This window comes from Protopterus annectens, chromosome 1.part0 (genome assembly GCF_019279795.1).
Source record: "Protopterus annectens isolate FY-2018-M chromosome 1.part0, PAN1.0, whole genome shotgun sequence".
Taxonomy (NCBI): domain Eukaryota; kingdom Metazoa; phylum Chordata; order Ceratodontiformes; family Protopteridae; genus Protopterus; species Protopterus annectens.
Genome location: NC_056725.1, coordinates 500,448,169 through 500,468,857, shown reverse-complemented (window position 1 = coordinate 500,468,857; position 20,689 = coordinate 500,448,169). Strand labels below are relative to the sequence as shown.

At 44.5% G+C, this 20,689-nt stretch overlaps 1 protein-coding gene across 2 annotated transcripts in view; it reads right to left on the bottom strand.

Annotated features, from left to right (window-relative positions):
- SLC29A1 (solute carrier family 29 member 1 (Augustine blood group)) overlaps positions 1 to 20,689 on the bottom strand; it is a 1,418,904-nt gene that overhangs the window by 1,199,956 nt on the left and 198,259 nt on the right. For both annotated transcript variants that reach the window (XM_044060805.1, XM_044060813.1), the window contains one exon: positions 2,360 to 2,406. The gene's annotated coding sequence lies outside the window, so the exon portion shown is untranslated. The remainder of the gene's footprint in view (positions 1 to 2,359; positions 2,407 to 20,689) is intronic.

Here is a 20,689-nt window from a genome sequence, read left to right as displayed (position 1 = left end):
TGGGTAAGGTGAAATATTTCATAGTGTGAAAGCACAAACTAGATGTTTAGCAGTCACAGAGTCATCCAAGTGCATTAGGAACAACTGCATCTTGGTTAATCAACACTCAATTATTCAATCCCAAAGCATCTCAAATCCTGGGAGGTTGCTAGTCAAAAGAGTAATTATCCAAAATTGCAAAACACACACACACACACACACACACACACACACACACACACACACACACACACACACACACACACACACACACACACACACACACACACACCACACAAAAAACGTTCTGCAGAGGAGAGCACCCTTCCATCAAGGAGAAAGCCATATATCCCCAAACTATATATACACCAACTCTGAGACTGTATAAATTTGGAGAAGAGGCATAAAGTGTGGAAAATGCAGCACTCATCTTCTCACTCTTCTCTGAGTCTGCCTACCATAACAGAATGTCAGTGATCTTTTGGATTTAATGTTCTGAGTGCCAATCAACTATCCAGTGACAAAAACTAGGGTTCCAGCGTGATCACCATTACTGCACAAAGTTGCAGCAAAGATATCTTGCATAAATGGGATGATTTATTTGTAGGCTTGGGTAGTTTACCATAACAGTATCACATTTAAATAATTCTACACGCTGTATTAACAAATAATACTTCAGTGAAAGTACCAGTAACTCTTAGAAGTAGAGCAAAGCAGATAATGAAGTCAATGGAAAGCTTGGCTATCATTTAGAAAAAAGAACGATCCGTAGAATGGGTGAACATTATTGTTACTGTTGTGGAGCAGGAAGAGAATTCTGCATGTATTGATCTTCCGGAACTAAATAACATTATTAAAGGAGAGGAAGTAGTCTCAAATATGCCAACTGTCAATTTATTTTCTATATGGATGCAAACCAGGGATTCTGGCCGATAAAGCTAGAAGAAGAAAGATCCAAGTTGAACTCATTTTTTTCTGTACGCTTTCTGTCTTCGCTGGCAAATTACCAACAAGCCTGCCCCATCGGGGTTGACCTGAATGTCTGCCAATTTGTTCCCTTTTACCTGGTTATCTCCAACATGGAAGTGACAGCTGCCCCGAGGGGCCACCATTCGGATATTCACAGTGGTGGTCTGTCCCATCGTTGGCATTCCAGCAAAAAGTGTACTTCTGTTATGGTTCTAGACTCTCCTTGAGGCAGAAGACATTTGACTTGCACTGCTGTGAGGAACACTATGCCCACCCTATGTGAAAGTGAGTGCATGCTTCCATGTACCCAAAATGAAGACCAATATGTTCATTGCTTGGTGAGCAGAATGTATGCCTCAGCATTACTGCTAGCATTGTCACCTCCCTTCCATTGGTACTGTGGCATCTAACAACCTGAACTGCCCCCACCACCACCACTTCCCCTTGACAGGCATGCCCAAACTCATCATGCCAGCTCCAACACATGCCCAAGCCACTAACTAAACACTGTTCACCTTTGTCATAGTAAGGAATGTATTCCTCTATATCTACATGGCTCATTAAATTATGTATATTTAATATGCTTTTAGGAAAATATAAATTCTTGAAAACTTTGTTATCTCAGTTGCACCAGGGGTGATTCATAGTACATTTGCAAAAGTAACTGAAACTTAGAACGTGTTGTAACCATATCTGTCAGTGTGGAATTAGACATAATAAAAACTTAACAAGAGACTTAACATCACCTGCAAAACAAGACTGGCAAGTCTGAAATATATGGATTCTATTCTAAACTCAGAGGGACTAAAGCCAGACACAGGGGAAACTTTGAGCAAAATGTGCTGATTATTGACTAATTTGGTAAAGAAAAAATATCATATGGATTAACAGTTGCACTGTGAAACAAATCCATTTCACTACCAAATTATACTCATTTATATTTAAAACGTACAAATACTCCAAAATCGGTTATACATTTGTCAAGAAATGTCTGTGCTCTTTAATTCAACAAAATGATACTAAACTCAAGATTGTTACTAATTATGTGACTTTAGTGAATACATTTACACATTATCATCCCACTAGTATGCAATTAGAATAAATAATATCATATTCTTACAAAAGTCAGAAGAAATATAGCTTAAGATCACACAATATTGAAAGAATATTATAAACAATCTGATATATTTTCCAAAGGTGGATAACTTTTAAATTCTGCATGGCTTCTTAGATACAGTCTTTAAAAGCAACAACTGCTGACAAAAATAAGGTTTAATATGAATTATTAGAAAAACAAAATTACTCACGTACTGCTGTCAATTAAATACTATACTACAAACATATTTAGCTTAAAACAACAACAAACACACCTCAGGAATGAAACAGCTAATACAGAAAAGTTCATACTTACATTACTGGCAGTCACTTTTGCAAAAAAATCGTACTTCACCCGTTTTGCTAAAGAACAAACAAAAGCTTTACAAACTGTACTGATCATACAAGACAAACATATATGGATTAGCTAAAACCTAATAACTATTCATTAATTATTTTCATATTCACTAACATAACACAGGCAATGATCAAGACAAAGAGATTCTCCTTAACAATTAGTGTACAGACTTCGGTGAGATTATTTTCAAATTAACCTGGATATAATACATTGCACTATAATATCTCACAAAAATACGTCCCCAAGAACGGACTTGCTCTCTGATAACTGTACACTAAATTTAAAGATCTGATTTTCCCCCCTCCCCTAGCTGGAATCCAAACAAAATTTTCAGTCTTGTTAAAACTTGAGTCCCACAATAAAATAAATAAAAGAATTAAATTCAGATGAGAAAAGTTGTGCTTTCATGCCAAATAAACACATAGTAAACTATCTACCTAGACTCATAGGGCCATACCAGTTTGGCTTTTTTACCAAACAAATTCATGAATATAGCAAAATTATATACCACGGTAAATCATATTTATTATTACCTATTTGAATAATAATAATAACACTAATAATAATAATATGCTGTCTTCAGGTGTTGGTTTGGATTTGGTTGATGCTCAGAAATCATTCAAACAGACAGAAATTTCATCTTGTTATTACCTGAAAATGAAACTTACCTGAAACTGCTTACAATTTGATTGGTTATTTACATATGCCCCCTACTTACTACATATTAACTGTAAGCTAACTAAAATATAAAATGGAAAAGCGGCATTAGATAAAGGTTACTGCTTCTACCCAAAATGTTCATTCATCTTGGCATTAAGTGCATTTCTTTAAGCTATTCGGCAAGATGTCTTATTATCCTGGTTAGGCAGGGCTAGCCATCTGGCCCCAATGGATGGTCACTGTTATTGTGATACTCCAACTCCATGTACAAAATGGGAAAAGGGGGGTTGATGCCAATGTCAAACTGTCACTCTCCCTGATAAAGCTGCTTAATCATGGCAGATAAAAATAATTACAAGGTTATCAGCTGAGAAGTTTTACTTCATAAAAACCTTGTCCCAAAAACAGAAAACATGGGCCTCATTATGAGGATCAAAATAATGGATAGCTGATTTTTTTTTTCATTAGGAGGGAATTCCCACTACTCTTGGACTGATATGCTAAATTCAGAAGAAAAATAAAACACTAGACTTCAGTAGGAGTCTTGGAACTTACCTCAAGTAGACACTAGACACTTTTCAGGTAGAGTTCAGGGTCCCTGATTGTAAATTCTGTATGTCTGCTAAACTGTGTGTTAGTTTATATTGAGAACATGTAATTCCCATAGGTCTAGGTAGACTTTTTTAATTTAAACCTGCAAACCATGTTTTCAGGATGCTGAAAAATGATTCTTTAAAACAGTTGTTATGATCCCTGTGCTTCACAGCTATTCTGCCTACTGAAGAACAATAAATCCTTGTTTTCATAATTCCACCACACCTGACAACAATTCCTATCAAACATCTGTCCCTCAACACATTTAGTCTGGGTAAATAATAAGTGAAATCCAGTCAGCATTTCCACAATCCAAACAGACTCACAACAGCTACATTTTGATTTGTTAAATCAGTCTTTATTGCTGTTTGTTCTACAGAATACAGTATGAAATGTAAAATTTAGAAAAGTATGTTATTTTTTTATAGGGAAATAGATAATTAAAACAACAAGATATTGGATAAGTTAAAGAACTTTTATAGATAACCTGAAACATTTTAAAAATCAAATTACATAAACTAGCTTCAGGAATAAATAAATTTATTTACTCACAGGTAAAGTTTCATACGATAAACTTTGAAAATAACATAAAGTTTTCTATAAGCTCACTTAGGAGCCTAAGACCTCAGCAAAAAACTTTTTGCCATATTTATTTTCATCCAGAGAGAAAGGGCTAAAAATCTGCTACAAGCAAAGAGGTGGATATTGAGAAACATTAGCACATAATGTTGAGCAAAACATCTCAAAAAGTGGTGGTATGCATGGAGGAGGTAATTCACAGACACAAGTAGCAAGTTCATGCTATGGAAGAAATAGCATGGTATACCTGATATGCAAATGACTGCATGCTGTCATGCAAGAGTGATAAAATGAAACACAGTGGAGTGATTGAGAGATGTATAAAGCTAGAGTTATATGCTGTGTCATTTGTCCATTCTGAACATGCACACAAGCTAGATTTGCACTAACATGATAATGAGAGTGACAGTAGCAGTAACAGAACAAAAGATATAAGTGACCACTCTTAAAGCCAGTACTAGGGAGTGATTGGGAGAGCTGTCTGTGCTGTCACCCACTGCAGCACAGACAAATCCATCCGTGGCTAATATATCATCTCCATGGCCAGGGCATTAACCATTAACATGTGGAGATTGAGACCATACAGAAGTTAACTGACATGTATTGCCCACATATGGACTTAAGGTGGGTACATGGACTGCCCACTGTTGTGGACACAGAAATATATGCTGCATTAACCGTCCTTACAACAAGGATCTCTCAGTACCTGACAGGAGCCATGTTAGGAACTTTGTAGGTGAAGAACTCTCGGATCCTACACTAGTTCCTTGATATGCTGCGAAAGTTTGGACGAGTATATATGGCTTCCACACACAGAGGTCTTGGGAGTCACTGACTGCACACACACACCCAACCATCATGGAACCATATGCTCTGCACAGTGTCCAGTATATTGACTGGAAGTACTTCAGTTCTGTTAACTGCTAGTTGGTGTGTATTGCACAGGGCATCACATACAATGTGTCTCTGCACCACCACGGCAATTCCTATGATTCCCACATCAGACATGTGCAACCTCTACAGATGTTTCTTTCATGTGACTTGACTTCCCACAGGGTCATCTAGCTGTCAGGTGCACACACTGGCAGTTGATTCCCATTCATGTAGGCAAGCAGGTCACACAGAATGTCTACAGCTGTTTGCTGCAGGTCATGATGGACATTTGCTGGTAAGTGTGGATGATGACCCCATCTGAAACCTCCAGACCATAGCTTAGATGGCTTACAATGTTGAATATCTGAAGACAAAGAATGTTGTCAAATGGGTGTTTGGATTCTTAAAGGGAAGGTTCCACTGCTAGATACATTTGGTGGCAAACTGCAGTATGCACCTGAGACCCATAGCCAAATATCCATGCACCATGTTACAAAATATGTTATGTACATAAACAATTGCAGCAACATGAGTACATCACAGTACTGCATGACTGACTTGTTGAAGCATTTGATGAGGAGTCAGGTGCAGAGCCATTGAAGAAAAAAGCTGCAGTAGTATCCCATGAAAGGTAGGGGTACGTGCGATATAATGCACCACTGACAAAGAGGTGGCGTCTGGTCTACAACTATGGTCCATAATGCAGACACAACTAAACAGAACTGATGCATGCTTTACCACACCCGGGGTTTGCAATACAGTGCACTGATTAGCAATGATGTGCATCAGACATTACCTTCTCTCACAGGTTTGATGGGGGCAAGACACAGCACAGTTATCGCTATTTGCTTACTTAGGTTGGGGTACAGCAACAGGTGACGGCAATGCTATCTTACAGTTCAGAGTCAAGGGAGATGGATGTGGTAGTCACTCAAGTGGGCATCAGGGAGGGGAGGGAGCAGCAATCACATCTCCAGTGGTGGGGGTGGAGCTGCTATGTTATGAACATTAACCAAGTGCACTGTGTTGGCCTGTAGTTTTAGGGCTTAATTCAGTTCACAGTAGACATGGCATGGCTCTTTAGAAGCATGTAAAGGAATCTCTATATAGTGTCCCATGTTAGTTGCCAAAAGATATATGGAAAGATGCAGCACTCTACTGACCAACAAGGGACACTGATGGTGTAGAACTATGTAACTGGCAGAGGGTGGGATGGTGAGTTCTTCAAAAGAGTACAGTCAGAGTAGCATTGCTGGCCATGGGTTTCAGACATGGCACACCTATGTATGTTTGCCACTGTGGCCAGATGTGACAGTGATGCAATCTCTGGAATGGTCGGTGTTATCGGTATATGGCTGGCCTTTGACCATTCCCCTTATATCTGGATCCTGCCACAGCCACCATGGCCTGTAGAGATAGAGCAGTGGGTTACCATCTGCTTCATAAACCAATGGATACTTTGTTGGCTGCCAGGGATTTGAAAAGCATGGTCTATATCCTGTCCCAGTTCACCATGTCACTGAGCAGCTGCTGTAGGTCATCCCATCAGACCATGCAGGTGTTGCATGTTATCACACAGGTCAAGCACTGTACTCACCAACTCTATCATCGTGTGTGTGTAACAGCTATCTATACCTGAATCACTAACCTGCACATCCAATGACTGATGACAAGTGATGCACCCAGCTTCAGGAAAGACTTATAGTCACAGCAGTGACACCCAGCAACAAGCATCTCCATATGATGCATGCATATATGTCAAAGACAATGCAGCTGACACATGTTGTCTGTGGTGGTGACCACAATCTTGGTGAAGCTCAGAGTTACAGGATGTCCAACACTAAGCACTGGTAAAGCCGGAAGTCTGTCCGGCTCCTCTATCATCACATATGTGTGGATGTGTATGAGCCCTCTAATGTTAGTTTTGTTGGCAGTGCCACTGGTATATCTGTGTGTGCCATGTACACATCCCCAGAAGCAGCAAGCAGCAGTAGTCACAGGAAACCTGATGGCATCGTCCCACTGGCTTTTTCAATGTGTTTTGTGCATTGAAAAAGGCCAATGGTCCGAACCCGGACTGTTTTTGTACATTAAAAGATGTTTGCTCTAGTTGAGTGCTGGCTATTCATCTTTTTACATTTTGCTTTTTGAGCCTGAGCACCTGCCACCCTTGCAGAGGTCTTGGTTTGGAGCTTTCAGATGTTGCCACAGATCTTAGTGAAGCTCTATGTGTGTGTGTATTGTACCAGAGTCAGATGACGAGAGGTGATGTTATCCTCTAACCAGCATCTGGTTGCTTTGGAGCTCTCGCAGCAGCACTTCAGAACCTGACAGGAAAGATTGTCGTCAGGATATGAATCTCACACATCCACACAGACAAAGAGAGACATCATCTGGCTTTTGTTGTGGTAAGACACTCAGCACACATCAGCTTGCCTTGCTTTAGTAAGTAGTCAGGGAACAGTAATTCTTTAGTTAGTCAGGGACATTTAGTGAGAATAGTTTAGTACTGTTTTCTGCATCTGTGAGAAACTATCTGACTGTATTATTTTTTTATATGTCTGTGGCTGAAACTCTGTTGTTTACTGTAGTCAGTATTCTCCTGTTTTCTGTTTTATTATTTATCATTAAATATTTTAATACCTTTCATTGTGGCTGGTCCTTTAGAAACTACTTTTAACATCTTGAGAGTACTTATGCTTGTTTTAGTGACACTGTGGCCGCTCCTGAAAGTCTTGCTGCTTTGGTCATACTCTACCATTTGTATTAATAAGAAGTTATGTACTCACCATAACGTTCCATCTGAGTAGATAAACTTCATTTGGAAGCAACCTATGGGTCTTCGGATCCATATCGAATCCGAGCCGGCAGTTTCCAACAGCAGAGATCCAAGCTCCAAGCTCCTCCCCTTACCCAAAATCTCCTGCCAACCCTCCCTGACCTCAGATCGAGTTTGCCTAATGCAAGACCTGCACCAAATAGCCAGCCTATGGTCTGACCTCGATACAATCAGATGACAAAATAGTAATATAAACATCCGACGGTCAGGGGGAAGGAGGGGGGGACGGCTGCTGCCAAATGAAGTTTATCTACTCAGATGGAACATTATGGTGAGTACATAACTTCTTAATCTGAAGTAGTTAACTTCAATTGGGCATCAACCTATGGGACAGAGTCCCCAGATACCTAAATCTTGGGAGGTCCTCATGGAAGGATGTTCCGGAGCACTGCAGAGCCAAAGGATGCTCTCCCTCTGGAGACCAGGTCCAACTTATAATGATTTATAAAGTTATGAGATGAAGCCCAAGTGGCTACCGAACAAATTTCATCCAATGAGACTCTAGAACGAAATGAAGCAGATGTGAAAATTGATCTAGTAGAATGGGCGTGGACTCCCTGGGGTGCGGGCCGGCCGGAACTTTCATATGCTAGTAGAATACACTGTGAAATCCACCTGGACAGTGTGACTTTTGAAACTGATTTTCCAAAATTAGATTTAGCAAAGGAAATAAACAGCTGGTCTGATTGCCTATGACCAGCTGTTCTGTGTAAATAGAAATGCAGTTGTCTATGAACATCCAACGAGTGCAACTTGTATTCGCCTTTGTTTTGGTAATTGGGAAAAAAGACAGGTAAATTAATAGTTTGATTGATATTAGACTCGGAAGCAATCTTAGGGAGAAAAGAGGGATTGGTCCTGAGGGATACTCTATCTTTGTGAAAGGTCAAATACGGTGGCTTGGCAGAAAGGGCTTGTAGCTCAGAAACCCTTCTGGCCGAAGTGATAGCGACGAGAAATACTGTTTTCCAGGATAATAGTTTAAGATCCACTGAAGCTGCAGGCTCAAAGGGAGGAGCTGTCAAAGCCTGGAGCACAAGCGTTAAATCCCAAGGAGGGACTACATCCTTCACCGGGGGTCTTAGTAGGAAGGTACCCTTCAAAAAGGCCTTACACAATCTGGTTGAGATCAAAGGGCCTGGGTCACTCCCCACGTGATAATGCGAAATTGCTGCCAGCTGAACTCTGACCGTGGACGAGCTGGCTCCTTGGTCGAAAAGTCCTGACAAAAAGTCTAACATCGCAGGTAGCGGAGCTATAAAGGGGTTTAAGTTCTGTTGCTCCGCCCAAATAGAAAACTGTTTCCATTTGCTACCATAAAGCCTTCTAGTAGACGGCTTGTGGGCCGCCACTAAGATAGCTTTAACCAGGGAACAGATACCGGGAGTCCTAGCTAGGAGTGGAACTGAAGCAACCAAGCCGTGAGCTTCAGATTGTCCAGATTCGGGGTCGGGAGGTCTAACGGGTGCGAGATCAGATCCGGAATGGGATCCAGAATCCAGGGAGGATTCACTAGGTGAGACCGTAGATAAGGGAACCAAGCCTGACAAGGCCAGAATGGGGCAATGAGGATTATTCTGCTCCCCAGCTGTCTGGCTTTCTGTAAGAACTTCAGCTTTAGAGGAAGAGGAGGGTAAGCATAGAGGAGACCGGGCGGCCAAGCATGTACCAGAGCGTCTTGAGGGGATTCCCCGGGTGGGGGAATTAGAGCAAAGTAGTCGTTGCACTTCATGTTTGAGGGAGAAGCGAAAAGATTGCAACAAGGTTGACCCCATTTGGAGAATATTTGTTTCGCTACTTCGGGATTCAGAGACCACTTGTACGGCGATATAATTATGCGACTCAGTTTGTCCGCAAGGATGTTGGACCGTCCCGGAATGTGCATCGCTATGAGAAAGCGGTTGGTGGAGATTGCCCATTCCCACACTCTCATTGCCTCTTGGCAAAGTGGATAGGACCCGGTTCCACCTTGTTTGTTGATATACCAGACTACCGACATGTTGTCCGTCTGGACCACAATAGTCCCAACGGGAAGAAGGTTCTGGAGTGCTTGCAACGCCAACAGCACCACCCTCATCTCTAGGACACTGATGTGCAGTGAGGTCTCCGTGTTGTTCCACGTGCCTTGGACTGTCCTGCCTAGACAATGCCCCCACCCATCCAAGGTGAGAGGCTTCCGTGGTCACCGTGGTTAGGGGATGGGGCATAGCAAAGGACCGACTTTTGAGGAGATCCGGGGACTGGATCCACCACAGAAGGGCCTTCCTGCAAACCCTGCTGAGACGAATGGGATGGTTCAGAGGGTAATGCAGGAAGGACCATTGGACTTGGTGGGTCCACTGCAGGACCCTCATGTGCAAATGCGCCATGGGCAGCAGGTTGATAGCAGCTGCCATTGACCCTAGGGCCCTCAGGACCAGAGCTGCTGAGGGAGCTGGGGATTGAAGAATGGCCCGCACATGGAGTCTCAGGGTTTGAAGTCGGTCCGAAGTCAAGAAGGCTAGGAGCCGGCTTGTATCCAATCTGGCTCCGATGAAGTCTATGATTTGTGTCGGCAGAAGGGAAGATTTTTCTACATTGACTGTGATCCCCAGCCGAGGAGCTAGACGGAGGAAAGAGTCCCTGGCTGCGCAGAGTAGATGCCTTGTCGGGGTGGTCAGGAGCCAGTCGTCCAGGTAGGGGAAGACCTGAATTCCCTGGAGTCTCAGGTGGGCCGCTATCACTGATAAAACCTTGGTAAACACCCTGGGGGCTGTGGTGAGACCAAAGGGAAGGACCCTGAATTGGTAATGACTGGCTCCTAGCCGGAAGCGGAGGAACCTCCTGGAGCGTCTGTCCATCAAGATGTGGTAGAACGCATCCTTGAGGTCTATAGAGCACATCCAGTCGTTCTCCTGCAAGAGGGGGAGAATGGATTGAAGTGTGACCATCCGGAACTTTTCCTTGGTTACTGACAGGTTCAAGAGGGATAGATCAAGGATTGGCCTTAAGTTCCCCGTCTTTTTTGGCACCAAGAAGAACCTGGAGTAAAAGCCCGATCCGAACTGATCTGGGGGGACATAATGAATGGCTCTTTTTTCTAGCAGCTGCTGGATTTCCGCAGCCACGGCCTCCCTCTGATCAGGGGGGACATCGGGGAGGAATCTGGGATTGTGAGGGGGATGAAGAAACGGGATTTGGTAACCTCTGGATATGATACGAAGCACCCAACGATCTGTCGTGATGACTCCCAAGCTGCCAGGTGCCTCGAAAAACATCCCCGACTGCCTCCAGACTGAAGCAGTCAGGTAACCCCTCAGGGTTGCTGCGGCTGATCAGAGAACGATTCTCTGGACCCAAAACTCCTTGGACCCCCTCTGCCCCTAGGGCGGCATCCACCCTGTCCTCCTCTGCCTCGGAAGGACTTGGTGTCCAGAGCGTCACGGGACTGTTGCGACTTCCGGAACTATATCTTCTTCTGTCCCTTTTGGTTCTTGGAGAAAGACCTCTGGGGAGCAGAGAAGCGGACTCCTTTTCGCTCTGGACTAAAGTTTCGCATACGGTTTTGCCAAAGAGGGCAGAACCATCGAATGGGGCATTAGCGAATGACGCCTTAAAGGGTTCCACGAAATCACAGTGGCGGAGCCACGCCTGTCGCCTCATGACGACGCCCGCTCCACTAGCTCTAGCGGCTCCTTCCGTAGCATGGGATAGTAGCCGCATAGAGGTATTAGAAATAGACCTTAGAGTGGCCATTCGGGTAGAGTACAACTGCTTGTCCTCCGCCGACATGGACTCCGGGGGCGACCCAGCGTACTCTTTAATAAGGTCTCGCTGGAGCCATATGACATGTGCCATGTAGTTCAGTGACCTTACCGAGAAGGTAGCTGAACTGAAGACTCACTTCCCAAGGCGGTCCATCGCCCGAGATTCCTTGTTAGGAGGATGGACCGAGGGACTTTCTTGGGCCAGTTCCCTCTTGGTGGCTGCCGCCACCAACATGGCATCTACCTGGGGATCCCTTACTCCAGTGCATTCTGTCGGAGGGGGGATTAAGTATCCTATCAGGTCTCTTCGGGACGGGCTCCACAGTGTCCGGCTCCTTCCAAGCCCTGGTGGTGATCAGGTCTACCAGGGGGTCGGGTGGAGGGGACACCCAAGAGGTAGACAGGCCTGCTTCAAATGCCTCCAGGAACACAGATTCGTCCGAGGTAGGCTTTGGAGCGGACCACCCTCCCCTTATCCTGAGCATCTCCATGATGTCTCCGAAGGAGACGTCTTCGGGGGGTGATCTTGGGGAGCCTTCCCCTTCCTCCAAATCTGTGTCCTCGGTTAACGACTCAGGGGAGTCCAAGTGCCTCCTTTTGCACTTGCGCTTGTGAGGGACTTCCTCGGGGGGGCTGTCCGAGGAGGCCTCACCAGGCTCATCATGTCCCAACAAGGGAACTACCTGGGACGTTAGAGCAGGCTGTCCCTAGGGCCGGGTGATGGAAGCCGGAGCCAACTGAGAGGGAGTGAGGGGCGGAGGCGTAGCTGTGGCCGGGGGCCTGGAATCCCTCGACAGAGCCCTCTCCACCACGTCGAAAGCCGAAGGAGAGCTGCTCTCTCTGGGATCCAAGAGCAAACCCTCCCTCGGATCCGACGAGCGAATCGGTGCCGGCGCCGACGCTATCGGATCCGATGGGCCAGTATGCTCTGACCTGGATGGAGCCGAAGGCAGACTAACATGCTCAGATCCAAAGCTCAGCTCTCGGATCCGCCGAAAAGGGACCCAACAGACTTGAGGGCGCTGTCGGTGCCAAAGTACCTGATACTATCGGCGCCGACACACCCCCGGCTCCAACACCGCTCGGCTCCGAAGACTCCAAACCCGGGAAGCGGGTTGAAGAAGGAGCGATCGGGGTGAAAAAAGGGGGGGAGGCAAGAGCACTCCCATCTGCAGTTGGACCTGGAGGAATCTTCTCATCATCCGGTCCAAATCTGCATGCGTTAGGCTTTTAGTAGATCTAGAGGAGGCCACCGAGGCGGGACCGGAGTGCCGCCTCGATGACCTCGAGGGAGATCAGGCCTCCTTCTCCCCCGGCCCCGGTGAGAAGCAAGGTGACCGGAGCCGAGAAGGAGAAGGCTTGAAGGACTTGGAGGGGGAAGCCCACTTAGCTGGCGGGGCCGATGTAGAGGCCTCGGCCCGCCGCTTGTGGTGCTTCTCCCTGTGCCTCTCTTTTCTGGCTTCCCTATCCTCCTGGCCCGAGGTGGGAGGTTGAGACCCGGCCAGAGGAAGGGAAGCAGTCGTGGGTACCGATGCAGCTGCGGCAGGCACCACGGGGGGACCGGAGGTCGGAGCCGAGTCCGGGGGCAGAAGTCCCGCCAGAATCAACTTCGATCTCCGGTCTTTAAGTGCCCTGGGGTTGAACGCCGCGCAAATAGCGCATCCAGAGGAGAGGTGATCATCCCCAAGGCACAACACGCACTGAGTGTGGCCATCCGCTGGGGATAGCTTATGGCCACACTCGGTACATTACTGGAAAGAAGACACACACACTAGGCCCCAACCACACACAGACACACGCCCTAACGCTCTCATGATGGTGGGGGGGGATAAGCTAAAATTAAATTAGAAGAGAAAAACTACAAGGGAAAGCTAAACACACACAACACTCTTTTATGACAGAAAAGGTAAAGAAAAGATCAAAATTTTCTCACAAGTCTTGACTAACGCCTGGAACTCAAGGATCAAGCTGCTGGCTTCAACCGCGGGAAACTAGATCTGGGGTCAGGTAGGGTTGGCAGGGAATTATGGGTAAGGGGAGGAGCTTGGAGCTCGGATCTCTGCTGTTGGAAACTGCTGGCTCGGATCCGATATGGATCCGAAGACCCATAGGTTGATGCCCAAATAAAGTTAACTACTTCAGATTATTAATTTTACACAGTATAATTGGGTACAATTTGTAAGAGGCTTGGGGCAGCTGACTGGTGGCAGCATGATTACCTGAAAGTCTATTCAGAAAGGGGCATAGGTAGTAAATCTGTGCCAGCTTTTCCTAGATGTGTATGTCTGTGTGTGAAACTCAGATATTCAAGTGCGTGTGTCAGCTACTGGGAACAGGGACACAGAGCTCCAAAGTGGTCAGTGTGGAGTTGTGTGGGCCTGGAGAGAGAAAAAGAGTCTATCCTCATGTCTGGAATATTCTCCCTGTGGGATCTTAAGTGAAAATGTGCTTGGTGCAGGGAGCTGCATCTGAAAATGCTGTGTGAATCCATCTTTACTCTTAGTAACCATCCTTCACCAGAGGCAGTGGTGAGGATTGAGCCTCCTTGATTGCTGGTCTGGAGTAGGGACCCGTCACAGTAAGTAAGAAAAGGATGGCCAATCATGTGACAGAGTGAGAATATTGTTTGAGTAAAGTAACATGAAGTAATCTCAAAACTTGACACGGCAGTTTGCTTGCTGCAAAACCCCAAAGGTCATTAGTAGGCCAGCCCAGCTACAAAGACACACATACTCTTCCACACAGCTGAAGTTCATGATAGTAAGTGATTATAAAAGCTACATGGACACAACATTCATGCCCTCATATCATTGAGCAATGTGGTGCAGAAGGTCCAGTGCATATATGTCCCTTGCAGGTGGAGTAACAACATCCCAGCATCTGTATCCACATTAGAAAGGTACAGCTAATGTGCCACTGCTCCCCTCACTACAACAGACATGCAGCACTCCTCATACAGAGTCCTTCCCACTTGACAGAGGTAATCCTCCCTTACAAAACAGGACAAGACAGTGTAAGAGTTCATCAGAATCAAGCAGAACACCTCACAAGACTTGCATATTTACAGTGACTGGGACACACACACACACACACACACACACACACACACACACACACACACACACACACACACACACACACACACACACACACAGTCCTTAGCCTAAATCAGGGCCTATGTTATCCACTTAATACCACAAACAGTGATACCACAATCACTCCAAATCTGACTACAGTCTCCTAAGAGCAGGTCACTGTCCCTTCATCTGGAACTTGCACTAATGCCCAAACCTACACCAAAAAAACTATATGAGCACCTACATAGCTGTACGGACTCAGCAATAGCTGACATGTCCAAATCATTTTCTTGAAGGAAGAGTAAACCTGTGTGGTGGACAGCGGCAATTACAAACTCTATAATAAAAGGGAAAAAAATCACTGTCCAGGACCAAGAAGGAGCAGGTGCCAAGTTGGAAGCAATCTCTCCTTTGTCTGAACAGGCAAATAAAGTCACTGGTGAAATCCTCTAAGGCTAACTTAAGAGTCATAGCTGGCCACATTCACTAAGGGACAATCACAAGGCCTTCTTCACATACATCCACAATGTCAAAGGTAACACCCAAATCTTCTCTGAACTGGTGGTCAAGAGCACCACATACACAAAATCCATAGATATAGCCAACCTGCTGGCAGACACATTCAGTGAAAACTTCAATCCCTATCCCCCCATCAGTAAATCAGAACATCTCTAGCACCTGACCCCCCCCCCCCTCATCATCAGGGAGCAGGTCTTTAATGCCCTCTCAAAGGCAGAAAATACATTCTCCATGGGACCTGGCAACATCCCTGGCTGTGTCCTACATGAATTCAGGCATGAGCTCTCACTGTATTCAACGAAAGCCTGAGCACTGGCTTCATCCCATCCAAATGGGGGACACACACTGCCATCCCTCTACACAAAGGTAGAGCGTCCACTGACTCAGACAATTATAGACCCATCAGCCTAACAAGCCTGATCTGTTAGGCCATGGAATGCATTATCATGGACCTTATAAACAAGGACATTGGAAACCTCCAAACGCTTGACCCCATACAGTTTGATTTTGTCAAAGGGAGAGACGTGGTCGACTTCTTCAAAACATTCACCAAATCCATGGATGAGGAGAAGACAGTGCACACCACCTACCTTTACCTAGCCAAAGCCTTCAACACTATTTCCCACTCAGGCATAATAGATAAACTCTCCCAGCTAGGCATCAATTTGTATGTTACCAGATGGGTAGCTAACTGGCTCACTGATAGAACCCACTCAGTCAAAACAGAGACAGCCACCTCTAGTAGTAGACCCATAACACGCAATGTACCCCAAGAATCAGTTTTAGGGCCTCTACTGTTTGGGATATACAAAACCAGTGGTCTGTGGCTGACCAAGTTTGCAGACAACTGCAAGCTGGGCACTGTCCTAAATTCCCCTAGTGATGTGAACATCCTCCAAGAGGGCCTTACCCAAACTAATGACTGGTGCCAGAAGCATGGCCTCAAACTGAATGCCAAGAAATGCATCATTATCCCCTTTGGGGAAAATGGTGTCCCCACTAATTATCATATTAATACCAACATACTATGCATGCAATCAGTCATGAGGGACTTGGGCACCCAGGTACAATGACCCTTTGGCATGTACCTTACCAAGCACATACAGCAGCTGGAAAGACCACAAAGGTTCCTGACCAGGAAAATCCAGAGTCTCAAATGCCTATCCTATACAGACAGGCTAAAAGTCCTGTCCCTCTAATCAGTCTCGTACAGACTGCTCAGAGGTGGTCTGTGTCTGGCATACAAGACCATCTCAGACCCAGCCTTGATGGAGTTCCTGCATATCCGTAAGTTAAACTCCACTTGCACAGCCTCAACCTGGTCTGTGAAATTAATAGAACTTGTTGGCAGGATAGATTTGTGTCCCAAAGACTCCCCCATCTGTGGAATAGACTCCATCTCCATGTCAACCACAGTACCTCACTAGCCCTCTTTAACAGGAACCTGGACGAATGAATGGGAAACAGAAAATACACCCGTAGAATCCCACCTGTGTCCCTGCTGTACAGGGGAAACAGGTGCTGACTTTGTACGAACATAGGTGAAATTCTTGGCCAGGCTTATAAGGGTCTCCAGGCCAATGGCCTAGTATCATCCTATGAACCTATGAACAGTATACCTTACAGTATTGCAGATTGCCTACTATGTCAAAGTCAAAGTCAAAAGTCAAAGTAAACTTTATTGTCATTTAGAACTACACACGTGTAGCCTAAATGAAATTTCGTACATCAGCTCAACTCTTGAGATTACAAAGGAAAGTGAATCAAAACATACAATAAGGAGTAAACATAACTACCAAATACAACACTACTCCCAGTACATGAAAGAAAGAGCAGAGACATTTAACAACACTCATATATGAAATGGACACAAGTAATCTGTAAATGATTCATCTCCCAGGCCCATGCTTACACTTATCAAGGGTATAAGAACTTGTCAGAGTTTTGGGATGCATGGCTAGGCTTAAAAAATGCCCTTGTGGTTGTCAGCCTAGTAAACACCTATGAACCTATACAAGAATACCTTCCCCTGAGTAAATTAAATACCCTATTTAAAGTAATACAAAACACACTACAGATTGAACTGCCTAAGTTATCTGTCTAATATTGTACTTTAGTGAGTTAAATAATACTGACTATGGAAATAATAAATAAATATTGCACTTATTTTGAATATAAAATATATATTGCACAAATAAATAAAAATTGACTTATTATGTGCCCAGACCCCTGGGACTAGTGCCTAAGTTCAGAAGTCTAATGACTGCAGGGTAGAAACTGTTACTGAATCTTGTAGTCCTGCAGCGGATGCTGTGATATCTCCTGCCCAATGCCAGATGCTTAAACAGTCCATGCTCAGGATGTGTGTTGTTCTTGCAGAATAAAGATATTGTATCAGTGGAAGGTTGGAACCTGTTACCTTCTCTGCAACTCTCACCACTCTTTGTAGTGCCTTCCTTTCTGTAACTGTGCAGCTTCCAAACCACACTGTGAAGCTCCAGGTGAGGATGCTCTTTACTGCACCTCTATAGAAGATGGAGAGAATATGAGGAGGGCACTTAGCTTTTTTCAGCCTTCTTAACAAGTGTAGGTGTTGGTGCTCTTTCCTGACCAGTTGGCTGGTGTTTCCCAACCACGTGTACACCCAGGAATTTCATAGTCTTAACCCTCTCCACACTCTCACCATTGATCCTGAGCACTGGGTGTTTTTTTCTCCTTTTCCTGAAGTCGATGTTAATCTCTCACACCAATTGATCAGAGATACCACCTCCTCTCTGTACGCTCATTCATCCTCCTTGTGATGAACTCCACAACTGTGGTGTCATCAGCAAACTTGATGATATGATACCATCATATACATGTGGCATGCCATGGCATAAGCCTGTACCCTGTTTACAATAGCTACAGATATTCACCCATTGACAGCTACACCCATTAGCTCAACCCCCTATCCCAATACAGTTTCAGGTACTTCAGCAAATAACACATAATGACAGAATATGTAAACAGAAGTAAAAGCCACAAAAGCTGAATGGTTTACAAACCCTGATCCGTTCAGAACAACAAGAGGTAAATCTCCAAAAAATGCTGTATAATACATAGGACTGTTAAAAACCTCTTTAATAAAAATTGTTTAAAATAAGTACTTTTGTTTTGTTTCACCACAACATTTCATCAGATAAATCCAAGGAAGACATCACTCCTCAGCAGCCAATAAAAGTGGCAAAATTGAGTCAATGCCCCCTTAAAGGCAGACTTGCATTATCTTCTTAAATGGAAATACATTTATTAATGCCTGGCCAAACATCAGCTTGAAACACTAACTGCCAAAATACTTCTCTTCTTTCTGAAATAATTGCTACAGACCTCCTTTAGCCCCTTGGTAGATCTGCTCGACAACCACAAAATAAAAATGATCATGGAATTCTGTTACATGTTTAGCCAGAGCATTTGTGATTTTACCTTTTAGTATATCATAAAGATGTTCATACATCCTTTCTTTTAAAAGACATTCAGTCTTTCCAATATAAAATGATGGGCATACCTGACAAAGAGCAGTGTAAACCACACCTTTGCTGTTACAATCATATTTTCCTCTAACCCAAACATGTTTTTTTATGTAAAAATAGTCACCCACTTGGATCCACTTTGCCCACATCTGGTCATTCTACAGACGTTACTGGTTACATTATAATTACGTATTGTACCTTCCAACATCTTCTTTAATTTCTTCCCTTTTCTGAAAATTAAGTATCCATCGTATAGTCTGGTGGTCTTGGTTAAAGTCCTTTAAGTTCCTCGGTAGATGGCTGGACTAGTCCCTGAAAGATCATAGTCAGATCGCAAGGAGGCATGGGATCCTTAACAGGAGGGCGAAGCATAAAGTTACCTCTAAGAAAATCTTTGCACAACTTTGAAAAAGCCAGACATAAAAAAATGTTCTCTGATGTGGTAATTTGAAATGGCCGCCAGTTGCATTTATACAGTGGAATAAGTTGCCTCACTCTGAAAGATATAAGCAAGGAAGTCTAAAGTCACAGGAATGAGAGAAGTAAAGAGATCCAACTTTTTATGTTCAGCCCATATCGAGAATCTCTTCCATTTGCTTTTATAAACTTTCCTAGTTGATGGTTTGTGGGATGACATCTAAATCTTTCGGATGGTGGAAGAAAGCCTGGAACATCTAGCCATCATCAGAATTGGAGAAACCAAGAGGTAAGTTTCAGGCACGAGAGATCCGGGTGAGTCTGCCATGAAGGGTGGGATAGCAGATCTGGAACTGGTTCCAATCTTCATGGAGGGCAGATGAGATGAAACCACAGGAAGGTGAACCAGGCTTGCCAAGGCCAGAAGGGAGCAATGAGGATAACCTTGCTCTTCAACCCGTGTGCTTTCTGAAGAAACCTGGGAATTAGAGGTAGAAGTGGGAATACGTAAAGTAGACCGGGGGGTCAAGCATGAAGTAGAGCATCTTCGGGGGATAGTCCCTGAGGAAGGATCAGGGGAAAAGAACCTGCTGCATTTCTTGTTGTGAGAGGTTGCAAAGAGATCACAGGAGGGTTAACTTCATTTGTGAAAGATTATGTTTGCCACTGATTGTTTTAGAGACCACTTATGAGGCATCAGCAAGACTCTGCTCAGCCTGTCTGCTATAATACTGCACTCCCCTGAAATGTACCTTGCAATTAGAAAGTGGTTGGTATAGGTCACCAATTGCCACACTCGCATCGCTACTTGACATAGGGGGTAAGACCTGGTTCCTCCTTTCTTGTTGATGTAATACCCAACCAACATATTTTCTGTTTTTATTGCAGTAAGTCCAAGAGGAAGAAAGCTGTGCAGGGGTTACAATGCTAGAAGTACCGCTCTCATCTCTAGGACACTGATATGCAGATTGGTCTCCTGTGACGTCCACATGCCTTGAACCATCCATCCTAGAAAATGCCCCACTCACCCTATTTGGAGGCATCTGTAATCAACATGGTGTTTTGGGAGGGAGAACAAAGGGATATTTTTGTTCGGTGTCTGAAGAATGAAGCCACCATAGAAGCAAGTCTTTACACACTCATTGCAGAATTCTCATGTGTAGCCTTGCTGCAGGTAATAGGGCAATCAGGGCAGCCATCTACCCCAATGCCCTGGGAACTAATTTGGTTGGAGGATTTGGTATTGACAGACTCTGTCTGATATGTAGTCTTAAAGTGGAGATTCTATCTGGAGGGAGGAAGGTCAAATTTTGGATGTGTCCAGACGCACTCCTATGGAGTCTATTACTTGGACCGTGTCCAATTGCGATTTCTGCATGTTGATGGTTATACCTAAGGTAGGTACCTTAGGTGAGAAGATGCCTGGTTGGAGCAGTGAGGAGCCAATCATCCAGGTAAGGAAACACATGGAATAA